General features: G+C 41.8%; 1 protein-coding gene across 4 annotated transcripts in view; it reads left to right on the forward strand.

The window, feature by feature from the left end:
- The first annotated feature begins 290 nt into the window (after nt 1-290).
- The window catches only part of PRRC2C (proline rich coiled-coil 2C), a 97,632-nt gene continuing 84,586 nt past the window's right edge, over nt 291-13,336 (forward strand). For all 4 annotated transcript variants that reach the window (XM_047840230.1, XM_047840232.1, XM_047840231.1 and 1 more), the window contains exon 1: nt 291-512. The gene's annotated coding sequence lies outside the window, so the exon portion shown is untranslated. The remainder of the gene's footprint in view (nt 513-13,336) is intronic.

Here is a 13,336-nt window from a genome sequence, read left to right on the forward strand (position 1 = left end):
CCAATTCACACACCCATCCACCACTTACAAGAGTGCTGCCTTCCCTGAGGCCTATCAGTGTACAATCGTGGCCCCTTCCAGAATTCCTGGAGAGAGCTCCTGCAAATCCTTACCCCGCGGCGGGAACCCCGATTGCAGGAACTCCCTCCTTCCAGCAGGAGGCGCCGTCGCCTTCCGCCGGGGTTGGGCCGCCACGGAGGCCTCACGTGATCGGGCCGTCTCTGCGCCGGAGGGCGGTCTTGCGGAGATTTGCCTTACGTACGCCGCGGCATGACGTAGTACGTAGGGGCTGGCTAGCCGCCATCTTGCTTCTTTTTCTCGCTCGCTCTCTCCCTCTCGGGAAGCAGCGAAAGTGCTTTGGCGGTTTGTCCATCCGCAGCTTCGGCTTCCCCGGTCGGGTGGTCCTTCCATCCCCCCCCACCCCTCGCCTCCCCTCCCCCTTCCCTCGATCAGAGCGCGGCAGAGACTCTCGAAGTGCGCAGACACACTCCGCTTGACACTCGCCCTGGCCGGTAAGGAAAGCGAGGGCGTAGGAGCTGTGATCAAAGCGGGCCCCATCGGGGTGGGCTGGCGGGGGGCCGCCTGGGGCGTGGGAGCGCACCCCGGCCCTGGCGGGCAGAGACTGGCGAGCCGCTGGGAGACGGCCTGGGGTCGAGCCATCCCCCGCTTTCTCTTTGGTTCTCATCATGTCTGTGTCTGGGGGAAGTCTCGGCCTCCTGGTCGCGGAGCGGGAAACCGGAGTCAGACCCGCCCCATGTGGTCTGCAGCGGGAGTTCCGGAGCCGTCGGTCTCTCTCCCACCCGGTCCCCGCTCAGGCCCCGCGGGGGGATTACTCGCGTAGCCGGCCAGACGAAGGGGGTTCCCGTCCTTGGGATAATGGCTTTTTTCCTCCTGTGTGGGAAGCGTCCCCCAAACGGCTCAAGGGCTCATCTGGGGCCTTTACTGCCTACTTCTTTTCCGTGTGTAGTTAGGGTGGAATTTGCAGCGAGCACTGTGTGAGAGAGACCGGGCTAAAGACCTGACTCGGTGAGAGGCGCTTGGGGGAACCTGGACCAACCCTACTTCCGCTAGGGACGTGCAGCCCCAACTCCAGACGACGATTTGGTAGTCATTTCGTTCCCCAGGCCTCGCCATCCCCTGAGCTGCGTAGTGAATCCCACTCTGCAGCTCTCTCGCTTTGAGATAGCGTTAATGTTACTGGTGTTACGGTAAAGGCCCCACTTCAGGACTTGCAGAAAAGGGCATGGGGACCAATGGGAACGCTGATAAATTGTTCCTTTGCCCGAGAGGAATGCGTCTAGTTCCTTTAAAGGGATGCATATTTGTTTTGACTTGATTTGAGATCTGTTTGAGATTTCCAACATGCCTGATGTTTGCTGGCTCCCGAAGCCGCCCGGATTTCTGCATTGGCTGATCTTCAGCCTAGGCTCGTAGATTCATACCTCGCTAGGGTCCTTGGAATTGTACGGTAGGCGGCTTGTGCTGGAAGGTTTTCCTTTGGAATGCACCAGAAAAATCAGGATTCTTGATCCAGTGCTTGATAGCTTCCTCCTGCAAATAACCACGATGGCGTGATACCTAAGCGCCCACCGAGCCTAACTCCAGCATTTGTTAAAAAGTAGATTTAACCTCCTCTGGTGGTGATTAAGATGCTACTCCGACTGGAGCCATTTTTAGGTGTGTGTCAGATGCACTGCAGCATCGTTTCTGGCCCACCTCAAATGCATTGATCCTCTAGGAAAATTAGGAATGGATTGACTTTGAATTTTGCCTTTGGCGTGTGGTCAAATAGTAATTTGTTTTTTTATAGTGGGCTTGTCAGAATGCAGGCTTTTTACTTGTATATTTTGGTTTGGTGAGCTTACATATGTGGCTGTTTTCCCTCCACCATTAGTTGACCTTTTACTGTGTACTGAGCACAGTAACGAGCTCTTTACATACATTATCTTTTCTCATCTTACAGCCGGTACTTGAGGGAGGTGCTCTTATTATCATCCCCATTTTACAGATGAGATAAAATCAGAGATATTAATGTGACCAAGGTCACAGGCAGTTACCGTGTTGCGGTAGAGATTCAAACCCAGACTGTCTAAATCGAAAGGGGATGCTGTAAAGCCATCAAACTGCCTCCCTGTTTCTTGTAATTTTAGGAACTGTGGTAACTGAAGATGTAGCATTGTTAACCTAGTTTTTTCTTTTGCTTGATTTCAGTATAGAAACATTGTTGCACACAATGGTGAAAGTGTTGCAAGGTTAAAAAAAATGGTTGTAACTACTTTGGGGATGGGCTAGAAGCTAATTTTTCTCCCCTTTTCTAGTAAAGGCCAGTTGGTTAAAACCCTTGACTAGGTAGTATGACATAATCTTAAAATTTTGAGATCTGGCCTATACTGTTGGTAGAATATTTCCTCATCTGTAAAATGGAGGTGATGATAACAGTACTTCCCTCTAAGGTTTGCTGCAGGATTAACAAAGATCATGTGTGTAAAGGGCTTGTTACTGTGCTCAGGATACAGTAAAAGGCCAACTAATAGTAGACTGGCAGAATATTGGCATAAACAGTAAGTAATCTGTATATTCTTAGAATGGAGTATATATTCTTTGCGTATTTAAATAGTTTTTCTTTCTTTTTACACTTACGTGCTAGATTTTGTTCTTAAAGATTTCTTCATGCTCTGCAGTCAGTAACCCTGGGTTCAGTATGTTGAGCACAGCTGAAAATACAGAAGTTCTGACTCATTCCCTCCCTTACCCTTAATGCCACCCCACCACCCGTATTGGTAAAATGGCTTTGAAGATTATATTATATCCCCCTCTCCCTCCAAGTGGTTTCCTCTTGCCCCCCCCCCCCACTTCAATTTGTAAGCCAGTTGAGTAACTTCTGTTTCAGATGCTGTTTATGCCAAATTTGTGTAAGACAAGGATTGATGATTGATAAAATGTTACACAAATTGGTACAAATCCTGTTCTTACAGTGAAGGAGATCCAGAAGTTGTGTCTCACTGAGTTATGACTAATACACTTTCAGCAAAGTGAGAATCAGTTTCTGAATAGGGTAACGCAATGATAGCTTATCTCCGTCTATGTTAACTGTTAACTGTTGTTTAGAAACTTGAGAATTAATGTTAGTTTTCTGAGTCATAACATTTTAAATTTCTCAATAAAGCCTTTGATGCGTCAGTCAGGACATCTTTGTGGGTGAAAATATTCTCGAGAGGGTCACTTCAGTGTATTTTCTGTAGTGTTTTTTCCCAGTCCCAGAAAGGTTAAATATAAACTGATCTTTTCACCAGTTACATTAGTCGTCATTTTGCTCTAGATTAACAGAATGCCAGTCATGTTTTAGGGCCTGTGTGTGTACATGTTTGCCGGCAAATCAGATCAAACAATTACTGAATTTCAACAGTTGTCTAGTTGGCAGACAAAAACTTTTATATGGTTAGTATACGTAGAGTCAACACAAGATAGCAATAAAATTATTACTGTCAATGTGATGTAATGTTCTCACCCCTAGGTGCTCTGCCTTAAGGGAGGATGGGATGTAGTTAACATTTGTGGGGCACATCTAGTATAAAAAAAAAACCACTTGGGTATTATTTACATAGCATATTATGTAGTAATTTTCTTTTTACCTGTGTTCCAATATTAGTGTGTTTTGCTTTACTAGACTGTTTCCATATCTTCCACACCTTGTATGGTGGTTGGCATATACCTAGGTTTTATTATTGAGTGAATGAGATTAGAAAATAGAAGACTAGACCCACCAACTAAGATTCAACTGACAGATATCTTAGTAGAGCAAAATAGTACCCTGTCATTCCCTCCCCCCACCCCGCCCACCTCTCCATTAGAATAGCATAAGATGCTTTCACATAGCTTATGTTTATGTACTGTGCGTTGTGAGATTTGTTTGCATCCGATTTTCCTTTCTAAAATTTAGATTTATTCAACAAACGTTAAAGATTCTTTTAATTTTGTAAGGCATAGTGAGTCAGAGGAATATGGCTTTTGGTTCCTACTGCCAAGATGCTCATGGTTTTAAGGATTAATGTTAAAAGTTGACGTGTGATCTTTGGATTTATACCAGAAGATAAAAATAAAGACATACAAGCAGAAAAGGGAAATTTGGGGCAGAAAATCCATATATGAACATTTCTATAATATAGATCAGGTGCCTAGTTGATTACAAGTGAAGGCATGATGGCCAAGAGAGATCAAGAATAATTGCAATTACTGGGGCGCATGGGTGGTTAAGTCGATTGAGCGTCCAACTTCAGCTCAGGTCATGATCTCACTGTTCGTGAGTTTGAGCCCCATGTTGGGCCCTGTGCAGACAGCCCAGAGCCTGGATGGAGCCTGCTTCAGATTCTGTGTCTACCTCTCTCTTTGCTCCTCCTCCACTTGCACTCTGTCTCTCTAAAAAAAAACCAAATATTAAAAAAGAAATTAAAAGAATAATTGCAATTACTGATATTTGTTGAGCACTTTCCATGCTAAGCACTGAGCTAAGGTAATTTTGTAGATTATCTTTTTCGATCTATACAGTAAGCCTAGGAGGTAGATTATTTTGTCCTTGTTACTATCCTAGTAACTGGGACCTAGTAACCCAGTCCTAGTAAACTGGGATTTAAAGAGGTTTAAGTAATTCTTTCAAAGTTACTTAGTATATGGGATTCGAATCATTGGCCCAGAGCCTAAGTGTGTAACTTCCATACAACATGGATTTCCCAGTGGCCAGTATTTCCCAACCTTAAGACATTCATGTCTTTTAAGATCTTCAAACCTTCTGTTTTAATATTTTCTTTAATTCAAGTTACTGTCTTTTAAATAAGTGAATTTATTTTTTTAAGTGCACTTATTTTGAGAGAAACAGAGAGTGAGCAGGGGAGGGGCTGAACGAGAGGGGGACAGGATCCCAAGCAGGCTCTGTGCTGACAGCAGAGAGCCCAATGTGGGGCTTGGACTCACAAACTGAGATCATGACCTGAGCCGAAGTTGGACGCTCATCCAGCTGAGCCGCCAGGCACCCCTAAGTAAGTGAATTTAAAAGAATATACATGATTACTTGGTGTTAGTTTTTTTCCCCCCTTCAACATGTTTCAAAATAAACATTTTTTAAAGTTGATTTTTGTTTATTTTTAATGTTTATTTATTTATTTTGAGAGCGAGAACAAGTGGGGAGCAGGGGAGGGGTGGTGAGAGAGAACCCCAAGCAGGCCCCACATTGAGCACGGAGCCCACCTCAGGGGTTGATTTTATGAACTGTGAGATCATGACGTGAGCTGAAATCAAGAGGCGGATGCTTAACTGACTGAGCCACCCGGGTGCCCCCAAATAAACATAATTTTAAATATTCCTCTACGGACCATTTAAAATCATCTAATACACCATTAGTAGTCTTGTATTCCACTGTTCAGGACATAACCACAAAACTGAGCCTGGCTGGCTCAGTTGGTAGAGCTTGCAGTTCTTGATCGGGGTTGTGAGTTTGAGCTCCATGTTGGGTGTAGAGAATACTTAAAAATATTAAAAAAAAAAAAAAAAGAAAGAAAAACAAGAAATGAATGCTGGATAGGATTAGGCAACAGTTAGAAGTAATGAAAGCGAGAAGTGATGAAAGTCTAGGATGGAATGGATTCATCACAGGGAATGGCAGCATTACAGGAGAAGAGATCTAAATTAGAGCCTTGACCATGTACTTGGGGCAACCATTTCCATTATAAACTGCAAAGTGGAGGTATTTGCTTAAGACTGAAATGTAGCAAGATACCGAAGACAATCTGTGGGAAGAGAAGGAAGGCAAGAATGAATAAGTGAGGAAGTCACCACAGAAATCAGGGTGGATTTAGAATAATCTAAAAAAGGGGATTATTACAGCCAAATGGAGCAGAGTTCAGAAAAATATAAGTGGCCTTTGGATTTGGCTGAGAGATCTTTGGTGACCCTAAAAGAATTTAGATCGAGTAATGAGGGTGAAAGGTTAAGCAGGGAGGAATAAGTAGTGAGACTTCTTGATTTTTAGGTGACTTGAATGCGCAATATGAGCTCCGTACTGTGAGTTAAAACACCTAGTTTTAGTCCTTTTGTCACCTACGTTTTGTCCTTTGTGCCTGCTGTTAACTTGAGAGGCAAGTAACATGGCTTCTTCAAATTTTAGGTACAGGTATTCCCCGCTTTTTGGAGGTTTGTACTATCCCACTTTGCTTTTATGAAAGACATACATTAGTACCCGCTTTTGCTAACCGGAAGAACTTTTTTTTTTTACTTTTTTTATTTTTGAGAGAGACAGAGCAGAAGCGGGGGGGGGGGCGGGGTTAGAGAGAGAGGGGGACACAGAATCTAAAGCACGCTCCAGGCTCTGAGCTGTCAGCACAGAGCCCGTCGCGGGGCTCAAACTCACTATGAGCTGTGAGATCATGACCTGAGCCGAGGTTGGACGTTTAACCAACTGGGCCACCCAGGCACCCTGTAAGAATTCTGAAGAAGATTTTCACTTTTACAGAAAGCAAAAAGTGACAATAGCATTCAGTGGTGAGCCATTATAGAGGCAGTGAGAGTGATGCCACCAATGTCCTTCGGGAACTACGTAGCATCGGGACATGGCTTTGAACTGTGTTTGTCAACGTCTGTACTTTATTTTTGTGTGTGTGTGTGTGAATTTGTTAGCAGGATGGCTCCTAAGGGATCAGAAAAGCCTAAGAGAGGTTATTTGTTGGGTCTGGGAATGCTACAAAAATTTTTCCATATGAGTTAATGGTAATTGTTTCTTTGCTGTAGCCATTTCAGCTTACGCAAGGTTTCAGAGGAAAGCTTTGCTCTCTCATAGCAGGGGAAACCTGTATATTCATCTATGAAATAAAGAAAATCGCCATTTCACCTATCTCAGAGGATTGTTGCAAAGATCACATTAAATGTGTTTCCATGTGTCTTTTGAATTTAATATTCTTTGATATTACATGAGCATTCACCATACTTAAACAGAAAAGAGAACCATGAAAAATAGAAAGTTAAAAAAGGTAAAGGGAGGATAGGCTTTCTGATGTTGAGAGATCCCCTCCAAATATTTGAGTGTGCAAGGTAAGGGATGGATGCATATGTAGCTGGAGAATGGGTGGCTAGAGAAGTTAATAATTGATCTTTCTTCCCTCTTTCCTAGTGAATGATCTGAAAGTGTAGGGCTGCTTTGTGTGGTTGTGCCGTTTGTGCACTGCACAAATGTGCTGGGCTGAAGGAGACAACAAGGACTGAAATCTGCTCCAGGCTCTGCTTTCAGAGTCCTGTGCTCTGGCTAGGCCTCCCAGGGGTAATCGTGCTTTCACTCCTCCCCTCTCTCCCCGTGCATCACCACCTCACCCAGAGGAGTTCCTGTTTCTCCCCAGAAGCATATGTTTTTCTATTTGCACAAAGGCCCTGTGGAGGCCAGTGGATGCTCTGAAAAGGTCCTGGGGAGATCTATTCAGGATACATTTAGAACAGAATAAAAAACAATCGGGAGACTGGAGAAATGGTCACCAAGGAACAAAAAGCTTAGAACTTTTTAAGATGGGTTAAGTAGTTGGGCAAGTACTCGTCCACTTTATCCAGTGTATTTTAAAGGTGAGTATTGTAGCTTATTAAATGTTTCCAGTAACTGGGAAACAGACTATATATGTGGATTTTAACTGAAGAAGCCACAATGTAGGAGGTATAAAATCAACTTCTGAAGGTTAGGAAGATGAAAGAGTCCATTTACTTTAAAATTTTAAAATTTTATTAATGTTTGCTTTATTCATTCATTCATTCATACATACATACATACATACATACATACATACATACATACCAAGCATGAGCACGAGTAGGAGAAGGACAGAGAGAGAGGGAGACACAGAATCAGAAACAGGCTCCAGGCTCTGAGCTGTCAGTGCAGAGCCCGACACAAGGCTTGAACTCATGAACCTTGAGATCATGACCTGAGCAGAAGTCAGACGCTTAACCGACTGAGCCACCCAAGTGCCCTGAGAAATTTTGTTTTTAAAGGAAAGAGGTGTTATTGAAATGAGGCTTTTGACAGAGTAGAGATTGGTTATATTGTTGTATGAGTTTTTGAAATTCAGATAAAAATTGGATCTTTTGGTGTACCACTCTGTGAGTTTTAATATGTGTGGAGCCATGTAGCTTGCATCAAGAATTAGGATACAGAATGTAGAAAGATGAAATATTTCCCAACCCTAGATCCAGAGTCTTTGGACTCTTTGGATATTGGGGGGAGAGAAAGTATCTCTCCTGCTGAAGAAAGAGCTGTTGAATAAGGATTAAAAATTAGGCACCTCCAGCTGCCTCAGTTGGAAGAGCATGTGACTCTTAATACATGGGGTTGTGAATTGGAGCCCCACGATAGGTGTAGAGATTTTAAAGAAAGGAAGAGAGAGAGAGAGGAAGGAACGGAGAAAGAGAAGAAGAGGAACAGAACAGAAAAGTCAGTAATAGCCTACAAGTGCTGATTGCTTGGTTTCCTGACCAGAAAATTTTTTTATTGTGTAGTTATATTTATGACAGATTGGAAACATGGGAAGAATAAAGTTAGTAGGAGAAAGATGCGTAGGCTTCCATGTCTCAAGATACACGTTTTAATGGTGGAGGAGTGGAGCCAGCGCTTGGCAGGGAGGGGTGCTAACTGGTTCTCTACACTTACAAATTTAAACTTGAAATTTCAACCCTTATGGTGCCATTTCGTTGAAGTTTAGGATAGTTCATGATGTCAAATGAACATCTTTAAGAGAATGCGTCTCTTTTTATCCTATAACATCCAACAGACTTGCTTGCAAAAAAGTTAATTAAGAAGGTTTTATGCTTTGGTTTTTATTTGTAATGTGTAAGTTTTGAAAACACTGTTACCCATTTATTAAGTGCCAGACACCATTTTCAGAGCTTTATACGTACTTTGTTAATTAAATCTCACAGTAGACTATAGAGGATATAGCCCACAGATGAGGAAATAAAGTTCAGAATTATATTTAATGACTAGGGAAATGCTTATCCAATAATATGCATATGCCACAGTTATGCTATGAAAACACCTAGCTACCAAATGTTAGAGTTGGGATTTAAACCAAATCAGTTTTGTTTTTTAACCAAGTCAGTTTTAAGAGAAGTAGTTGTGTGATATGAGCACTTTAAAAATATTATAAGTTGTCAGAAAGAGTGATCTGGGAATCACTTCATTGAGTAAATGGTAGATGTGCAGATTTATAACTTTGCTAGAACAGTAATTTGTGGTACAGAAGATTCAATAGCTGCGTATCTTTTCTAATTCTTAGGGCATTCTGCCCTAGAAACTTAATTCACGTGTTTCAGTTTCTAAGAACAGCCTGAGCCCTTCTACCATTCTGATTAGAACTCCCAACAGATTTATTTATATTACACTTTGTTTTTAAAAATGACAATTTTTAATGCTGTAGTGCTATTTGTAGTAGAGGCACTCAACATATGGTAGTATTCTTAGCTTTTCTATGATAGCTGCAAATGTGATCTTAAAAATATTTGATGTCACTCTAACTTTAGGATCACTAAGTGGTTATAACAATTGGAGATGGAAATGAACTTAGAAGTTGACTAGTTCAACTTCTTACCCAGAGCAGGACCCTTTTATTTTAAGTGGAAAATTCAGTTTAAAATTTTATAGACAGAATGCTGTCTTCTGGAGTTAATACATCCCGTCTTTGTCAGCTGCAGCTGCCATGAGAAAATACCATAGACTAGATGGCTTAACAGGAATTTATCACAGTTCTGGAGGCTGAAGACCAAGCATAATCAGGCTCTGACGAGGTCTCCCTTCCTGCCCCGCACACAGCCGCCTTCTAGCTGTGTGTCTCCATGTGGCTGGGAGAGTGCCTTGGTGTCTCCTCCTGGAAGAGCTTAATTCCGTTATGAGGCCCCACCCTCATCACCTCCGCTAACCCTGATTATCTCCCACAGGCCCTGTATCTCCACATACCATCTGTCAAGTTGGGAGTCAGGGCTTCAATGTAAGAATTCTGAGAGGGGAAACAATTCTGTACAGAGTGCCCCCCCCCTTATTTACGATCTTTTGCACACTGATTCTTAGACTTTTTACGTTATGTTATTATACTTCAAAATGACATTTTCACAACAGATGGAATGTGTTTGTTGATAGTTATTACTGTATTTTGTTACTATAATTTTTTATCCTTGATATTTTATTCTGTACTGTAATGGAGTAAATTTGGAAATAAAAATTTGAGTCTTTAGAATCTCTTAGCCTAAAATAACATTTATCATTACATTTTAAAGGTTTGATGTTTATCTGTTATAATGAAAATTGAATTATGATTCTCACGTGGTGAGGTTATCTTGGGCATTGGCTTTTGGCATCAAGCTTCGACTTAATCTTGGCCCTATCTCTCCCCATCTAGGAGTTTTGGGTAGGTTATTTTTACTTGTTTAAAGTTGTTTCTTCACTGATAAATTTTGGTAACTTGAGCTCTGAGCTCTTATTCCCAATTTCGTGTTTTTACATCTCTAGAGCTCAGATTAAAAAAAAAAAAGCTTCAAGAGACATTACTACATTAGAACATCTAGAACTTAACATCCCTCTTCGTGTTAGAAGTGGGAGATGTAAATATGAAAGATTACTCAGGTTTTTTTTTTTTAATGTTTATTTATTTTTGAGACAGACTGACAGAGCGTGAGGGGGAGGGGCAGAGAGACAGAGGAATTGAAGCAGGCTCCAGGCTCCAAGCTGTTAGCATAGAGCTCAACTTGGAGCTCGAATTCACGAACTTCGAGATCATGATCTGAGCTGAAGTCAGATGCTTAACCAGCTGAGCCACCCAGGTGCCCCGATTACTCAAGGCTTTAAATCTAGAGGTCAGGGAAAGTGGTTATGTGAAGTTGGGGAGAAGAACGTATTTGGGAGAGCAGACGAGCTTTTTTTGTTTTCCCTTTTTTCTTTTGGAATAATTTTAATCTCACAGAAAAGTTGTAAAAGTAGCATGAAGAATTCTGTATTCCTTCATTCCTATTCCCTGGTTATTTGCTGTTCTAAATCCTGTCATCACCTGAAGCCTTAAATTCCAATCAGAAGCTCTTAATGCTTTCTCACTCAGGTAGTACATTTTCTCCTCTTGTTTTTATTAAATGAACAAAGCAATGCTTGTAAGCTTGATTCAGTAAGCATTTAATAATTACTATTTGGGGGGCTTTTAATCAGTCGTTAAAATTGGCATTTCCTTCTGCTTTCCTCCTTATCGTCTTCCACCTTCTACTTCACTCTCTGGCTTAGACTTCCGTGAAATGTTACTCTGACCATTTTCCTGGCAGTGTCTTCCTCTCCCTTGTTTTTCTTTACACGTGTCTGGCAGAGCTCTAGTTCCTTTTCGTTCCAGCTGCTGTGTGTTTCCCTCCACTTCCCACTCCTGGATGTGCTGCTGGACATTAATAATGAGAGTCTTCAAGCTGCTCAGGCTTGGGAAGACCATTCTATAGCCCCAGTTGCCAGCTTCTCCTGGGGTGTCAGCACTGATTGTCACTGCATCGTTTGCCTGGTTGTCTGTCTTCGCTCCCAGTTCTTTGGAAGCCTTTTCCAACCCTCTTACGTTTCCTGTTATCTCCACTCAGTTGATGAGGACACCATGCCTTTTTCATTTGTTCCTAGTAGTGCCTAATAGTAGTACAGTAGGCGCTGGGTAAATATTTGTATTAGTGAACAGGGGAATCAAGCATTTTGAGTTGTAGTTCTGTCAAGAAACTTAAGTAAAGACATTTGTTCTACAATTAAAAATGTGTGCGTGCAGATTGTAGTTTGTTTTGTAATTTTTAAAAATAATTTTTTTTAACATTTATTTTTTGAGAGACAGAGAGAGACTGAGCACGAGCAGGGAAGGTGCAGAGAGAGGGAGACACAGAATCGGAAGCAGGCTCCAGGCTCTGCGCTGTCAGCACAGAGCCTGACGCGGGGCTCGAACTCATGAACCGTGAGATCATGACCTGGGCCGAAGTCGGTCGCCCAAACAACTGAGCCACCCAGGTGCCCCTGTTTTGTAATTTTTAAGTAATCTCTACACCCACTGTGGTGATCAAACTTAGAAGCCCAAGATCAAGAGTTGCCACGCTCCATCCACCCGCTAAAGATTGTAGTTTGAAGGAGAGTTTGGTAATTATCCTTACCGAAGCAGTGAACAGTAGATGAGATGGCCAGCGGGAAAGCTCATAGAGAGAGCTGGTAAAGAGAGATGGCAAAAGCGTGTTACCATTTATGTAGGGAAATAGGAAAAAGAGAGACAAAACTGTCAGTCATAGAGACCAAAGAAATTGGTTTATATAGAATCTTTTTACTTTTTATATTTGTATGTGATACCTATTACTTATTAGTAGAGATTCTTCCTTTATTTTTTTAATAAAACATATGCTGTGTGTATATAGTATGCTTATTTGGAAGTGGCTGCAGGTTCTTTTTAATGTTAACTATTTAAATCAATGGGACATTGTACTTCATTTTCCAGAGGAACTAAATTCTCACCGTAAGATTAATGAGGAAAGAGAGGTAAACAGAGCTTGGATACTTAGAAGCCCATGGTGGTCAGAAAGATGATTGGCATTTAGTTGAATTTAACAAATTGGCAATTTGTGAAAGTATGGGTTTTTTCGAGTATACTAGATTTTTAAAAATCGTTATTTATTTATTTTGAGATGGGGGGTCAGGGCAGAGAGAGAAGGGGACAGAGGATCTGAAGCAGACTCTGTGCTGACAGAGAACCTGATGCAGGGCTCGAACTCACAAACCATGAGATCATGACTTGAGCCAAAGTTGGACCCTTAACCCGTTGAGCCACCCAGGCGCCACTGAAATATGCTAGATTTTAAATGTCACTAAAAATAATGTTTTTTTGTATTGAATACTTGTAAATCCTTATGTAATGGTGAGTAGCCTTAGAATCTTACACTTTCTGAGACTGAAGGAATCTAAGGGATCATAGCTAATCTTGCCTTGATGTGGAAACCTTTTGCAGATTTTTTTTCAAATAATTTTCAACCTATGATGGTTGTCCTTCATAAAAACCATCTTTTTGTTACCAGTGTTGAGTGTCATCCTTTCATTTTGAAAGGTTGGTGTTTATATTGTGATAAACTACTGCCTTCCAAATTTCCCTTAGACCATTTGGAAGCAGTCTGTTTGCTTTTATTATATATGTATATTTGTAGGCTCCATGCTCAGCATGAGGCTTGAACTCATGACCCCAATATCAAGAACTGCACACTCTGGGGTGCCTGGGTGGCTTTCCTTGGCTTTCAGGTCTTGATCCCAGGGTGGTGGGATCAGCCCCGACTCCCTTCG

The sequence above is a fragment of the Prionailurus viverrinus genome, chromosome F1, assembly GCF_022837055.1.
Source record: "Prionailurus viverrinus isolate Anna chromosome F1, UM_Priviv_1.0, whole genome shotgun sequence".
Taxonomy (NCBI): Eukaryota; Metazoa; Chordata; class Mammalia; order Carnivora; family Felidae; genus Prionailurus; species Prionailurus viverrinus.